Source organism: Tupaia chinensis, unplaced genomic scaffold (genome assembly GCF_000334495.1).
Source record: "Tupaia chinensis unplaced genomic scaffold, TupChi_1.0 Scaffold144899_1, whole genome shotgun sequence".
NCBI classification, from domain to species: domain Eukaryota; kingdom Metazoa; phylum Chordata; class Mammalia; order Scandentia; family Tupaiidae; genus Tupaia; species Tupaia belangeri.
Genome location: NW_006204759.1, coordinates 1,492,154 through 1,498,001, shown reverse-complemented (window position 1 = coordinate 1,498,001; position 5,848 = coordinate 1,492,154). Strand labels below are relative to the sequence as shown.

Sequence of the window (5,848 nt, the reverse complement as noted above, 5' to 3'; positions counted from 1 at the left end):
GGCCCTAGTGTGATTTTTTTTTTTTTTTTTTTAAAGACTAACTCTAGGGACTGCCAGGTGGTGTGGTGGTTAAGGGCACTGGACTCCCACATGGCAACCACGGTTCAACTCCTGGACCTGGTGGCTCGCTTTCTCACATTCTCTCTCACTCACTCTGTCCTTCTCTGGTCAAACTGAGTGAATAAATAAAGTTAAATAAAGTAATTCTTTAAAAAAAAAAACTAGCTCTATTTCAGGAATCTACTTCTAAATTTGAGGAAGCACCTCTTGGGTTCCATCTCCTTGCCTTTTGTTTGCCCGGACAGCCCGGGCAGTGAAAGGGCTCTTAGTGAAGTGGCCTGGCAAGCTGGGAGGCCCTGCAGGCAGTGGGAATCTCTCCGCGTTCCCTGCTTTCCGACCTTGGCTTTGGCACTGAGCGGGGAAGACAAGAGAAGGAAGAAAAGGCTGCCACCCACTTTCTCTCCTCTGCTTCTCCTCGCAGCCGGCACCTGGCCTCTGGCAACTCTGGCTGACAGGCCCCCTGAGAACTACCTCCCTGGGAGTCCCCCATCCCCAGCCCCAGCCTTTGTCCACACTGAGAGCACAACTTGGGGAGCACCTGTGCTGCCTCTCGTCTTGGCTTTCTAGATGTCGGGGCGCAGACAGCCCTTCTGGGGAGATGTTGCCTTGGAGGCACCAGGATGCCACAGAACATGCTGCTTTATGAGGAGGGGGCGTTTAAGGAAGGTGCGAGTTAAAGGAAAGAAAGTCGAAGGAACAAAAGCGCCTTCCCAGGAGGGGGGAGGGAGCTCTCTGTAGGCTTGCCTGGCTGGGGCAGGGTGCCATTCACACTGACCCGCTGGGGAAGAGGGGAATAAAAGGCTTGTCAGTGCGGCTTCTGTTCAACCGGGAACTCTGGCCTGCCTCAGTTTACCTGCAGAAATGTTTTTAAGACACATTCCTGTCCTTCCTGTTTGCAGCGCACCCTCGTTCCTGATTTCCCTTTCTGCTGATGAGTTGGGGGTCACTCTGCTAAAGGGGCCCTTGTTTAGCTTTGAGGGAACCCTGAGGACTCGTGGCCTCTAGTGAAGCACTTTGAGAGGTGCTGGCATCTCGTGACTCTGCCTTCAGGCTGTGACCTACGGGTCAAGACCAGCATCATTCCTGTTCCCCTTTCCTGCATTCTTCTTCTTCTTTTTTTTTTTTTTAAAGAATTCTTTTGAGGGCTGACGGGTGGCATGGTGGTTAAGGACACTGGACTCCTACGTGGCCGACTGCGGTTCAAGTCCCCGACCTAGCAGCTTGCTTTCTCACTTTCTCTCTCTCTCTCTTGCTTTCACTCTGTTTCTCACTGGTCAAATTAAAATAAGTAAATAAATAAATAAAAGTTAAAGAAAATAATTATTTTTAAAAAAGAAAGAATTATTTTGGGGTCGGCAGGTGGCATGGTGGTTGAGGCTCTGAATTCCCACATGGCTTGACCATGGTTAAATCCTAGACTTGGTGGCTTGTTTTTTCACTTTCCTTCTCTCTGCGATCAGATTTTAAAAAAGAAAAATAGATAAATAGATGATGTTACATAGAGTAATTCTAAAAAAAAAATATTTATTTAATTTTATTATTATTATTATCATTATTTCGTTTGACCAGAGAGAGAAAAAGAGAAGGAAAGAGAGAAAGCAAGCTGCCGGATCTAGGACTTGAACCATAGTCTGTCATGTGGGAGTCCAGCACCTTAACTACCATGCTATCTGCCAGCCCCCACTTTCTGCACTCTGCATTGTTAGCTTTGTCCTGGTGGGAAGACTTTCTGGGCCTAGATCCCTGGGAATGGGAAACTCAGTGAAATCTGTGTTAGGCGAGAAGAGCACAGCGCAGGGCAGGCGTGCAGTACCCTCAGGTGTGGGTGTCTGCAGGGTGTGGGAGACACTTAGAACTCTGGGAACTCCAGAGGTGGCTTAGCCTCTGCCTCTGTGGGTGCCAGGGAGATTTATTTTTATACTTTTTTGGATTTTTTTTAAAACCAGGTAGATACAAAAGAAAAATGAATACATTCCTCCTCCCACCCCCCCAGATTCCCAAAGGAAAACAAACGTCATAACTGAGAAATGTGTTTGAAATGTCGAAAGTACTCGAATTCCACTAAGTTGTGTAAATTGTGAATCAGGAGGGAGGGTTTTGTTTGTTCTTTGATGGCGTGAAAATCATGAACTCTTTCATCAAGATGAAAAATAAAAAGGTAGCATTACCCCCATCGTTCGTCATGGCATGCCTCTGTCACGCAGGTCTAAATTTCAGGGAGAAGAGAATGAAACAGTCCTTGAATGTGAGGCATTTATGCTTCTGAGTCAGAAAGATGCTTTGTCACAAGAAAGCATAAGATAAATGGGAAAAAAAAATCCCTATGTATCTCCTTTAAAAAAAAAAAAGCCTTTAAAATGAGCTCCAAAGGGCCAGCAGATGACATGATGCTTAAAGCACTGGACTTCCACATGACTGACCATGGTTCAAGTCCCAGACCTGGCAGCTTGCTTTCTCACTTTCTCCCTCTCTCTTTCTCTTTCTCTATCTCTCTGGTGAGCGTACATACCCTGTAACAAATTTAAAAGTAATAATAATAAGCAAAATTAAGTTAATAATTCTTTTAAAAAATAAATAAAAAATAAAAAGAGCTCCAAAGTTGTTGCCCAGAAATATTTTAGAAGAGACTAATAAGTCCAGAGGAGTATTTTTCTTGTCTTAATTTTTATGATTAAAGGACAGAATTTTTTTATTTTCAAATTCAACATTTCAGAAGTATAAATTATAAACTGTAGAATTCTATATGCATACCTTCATCAGTTCGGGATATGTTTCTTCAGTATTTTTAAAAATCTGCATATATTGGGACCAGCAGGTGGCATGGTGGTTAGGTGCTGGACACTCCCACATGGTCAACAGTGGTTCGAGTCCCAGACTTGGTGGTTTACTTTCTCATTTTCTCTCTCTCTATATAACTCTCTCTGGTAAAATTAAAATAAATAATTCTTTACAAAAAACCCTGCATATACCAATATTATTATTTTTCTTTTTTTTTGGGGGGGGGAGGGGGAGAGGTTTTTGCTATAGAGCGCGTGCACTCGCCGGAAAGACAGAGGGAGACAGAGCAAGAGAAAGCGAGAAATCACCCCCCAGGGGAGATGGCCATGCCGCAATCCCTTCTCCTCCATTCTCCTCTCGGGATTGTGGGCACGCATGCTCATGCACCCGGTGTGAGTTTTATGCCACCGGGTCCAGGACTTGAACCATGGTCGACTACATGGGAGTCCATCGACATAGCCATTATGCTAACTACTGGTCCTGTTATTTTTCTCTTTTAAACCATTTTACTTAATGTATCTCTTACATCTTTTTTTTTTTTACTTTTTTTACTTAATGTATCCCTTACATCTCTTCTTGTCAGTATTTGAAATCTGCCTTATTATTCCATATTATTCTATAATATAAATATACCATAATTTATTCAGCCATTTTCCTACTAATAGACTTTATGGTTGACCTCCAATTTTTCTAACTTACGAATGCTGCCAAACTGAACATACCTGCACATGTATTTTTTTTTTAATTTTTTTTTTTTCTTAGAGAGGTTTTTGCTATAGGGCGCGTGTGCTCGCCAGACAGACAGAGAGAGACAGAGAGACAGAAAGCGAGAAATCACCCCCCAGGGAGGATGGTCACGCTGCAATCCCTTCTCCTCCATCCTCCTCTCGGGATCCTGGGCACGCATGTACATGCGCCCAGCGTGAGTTTTAAGCCACCGGGTCCAGTACTCGAACCACGGTCGACTACATGGGAGTTCAGTGACATAGCCATTACCCTAACTGCTGGTCCCCTTGTACATGTATTTCTGTAAAATAACTTCTGTAAGTACAATTTCTGGGCTAGGATCAGCTTGTTTTAAAGTTTAATATACACTGTTAAGTGGTCCTTCTAAAAGGTTATGTTCATTTTTTTTTTTTTTTTGGGGGGTTTTTCCATAGGACACAATGGCCTGCGCTCGCCAGACAGACAGTGACAGACAAAGAGACAGAAAGTGAGAAATCACCCCCCAGGAGGGATGGCCATGCCGCAGTCCCTTCTCCTTCATTCTCCTCTCAGGATCTTGGGCACGCACGCACACGCGCCCGATGTGAGTTTTATGCCACCAGGTCCGGGACGTGAACTGCGGTCGACTACGTGGGAGTCCAGCAACATAGCCATTACGCTAACTGCTGGTCCCTAAAAGGTTATATTCTGATACAGTTCCACCAGCATGTGTGAGAGTGCCTTTTTTCCGTATCTCCTCCTATTCTGTATTGGTCTTTTAAACATTAGCCAGCATGATCTGGCAAAAGATGATATACTATGGGCTTTTCGTTCTGTTTTTATTTATGTATTTATTTGCTATAGGGTACCTGTGCTCCTCAGAGGGAGACAGAGAGAGAGGGAAAGTGAGAAATCACCCCTCAGAGGGGATGGCCACCTCAGAATCCCTTCTCTTCTATCCTCCTTTCAGGCTTTTGAGCATGCAAACACACATGCCCAGCATGTTGTTCAAGCCACCAGATCCAAGATTTGAACCGCGCAGTCAGCCATGTGGGATACCACTGCCTTAACCACCATGCCCCTGGCTGGCCCTATGCCATGATTTTTTAAAAGTTTCTTTCATTATTAGACAGAGCATCCTTTTACCTGGTTATTGGTCATTTGTATTTCTTTGTGAATTGCTTCTTTGTGTTTTTTTGTTTATTTTTCTACAGAGTTCATTAGCTTTTCTTTTTCAGTGATTTGTAAGAGCTCTTTTAAATGGGCAAAAAAAAAAAAAAAAAAAAAAGCCAGCAAAGAAGAACTAGCTCTTTTCCTGAGTAAGCAAGGGATCTGACCCTGGGGCTTTCAGGTTTCTAGGTGGTCCTCGAATAAGCGTCAGGGGGCCTGTGCACTTCCTTGGAATCACAGCACTGCAGATGCCAACAAATCTGTGTGCTCGTGCTGCTCAGCCGCACTCTTCTGGGGCAGGCGCCTGTTTCTCGCACTGGCCTCCAGTAGGTCAATGGGAAGGCTGTAAACCACTGCAGCAGGATTTCGTTTAGTCCTCGCTGTCCTCCTGGGAGGTCCAGGCTGCACAGGCAAGAAATCACCTGGTCATCATTTAGAGCGCGGTTACCAGGGATTTGTTGAGGGAGGCTGGCAGCCTGTCCTCTGAGGTCCCCACTTCTGGATGTAGAACAGTGGTCAGCAAACCGCACCCCCAGGCCAAAACCAGCGCACTGCCTGTTTTTGTAAACAAACGGGAACACAACCATGCGCATTGCTTAGTATTGCCTGTGTCTCCTTTTCTGCCACAGCAGCAGAGGGAGTGGAGGGAGGGAGTAGAGGGAGATAAGTCGTTGTGACAGAGAGCATATGGACCACAGAGCCTGAAATATTTACTCCCTGTCCCTTTACAGAAGAAACGTGCCAGCCTTTGGTCTAGAGGCTCCAAGGCGCTGCCCAATCCGATCTCTATTCCCTGTCTGAGGTTAGGGCCTGCCCTGCATCTGCTACTTGTGCAGGTCAGCTCTCTGAGCACTTAGAAGCCATCTCTTTCCCCTTCCATCACACCCCAGGCCTGGAGGGATCTCCTTAGACGTCCCTGCCCCTCCAGGCCTCTGATAAGGGCTCCAGCGTCTGATCCTCTTGCAGAAAGCCCCCAAAAGGGGAATGAGAAGCAGGTCAGCGAGGACAGGGCCGGAGCTGTTGGGCAATGTTCTTGGGCTGGCTGGAGCTTCTGCTGAGCAGGGCCGAATTGCGTTCTGACGCAGCCCAGGCCTTTAAAAAGCAGAACTGTCAGGATCGACTCCCAGAGAATGCC

General features: G+C 45.7%; 1 protein-coding gene across 5 annotated transcripts in view; it reads left to right on the top strand.

Annotated features, from left to right (window-relative positions):
- SLC43A2 (solute carrier family 43 member 2) overlaps nt 1-5,848 on the top strand; it is a 55,511-nt gene that overhangs the window by 17,069 nt on the left and 32,594 nt on the right. The window lies entirely within an intron of this gene.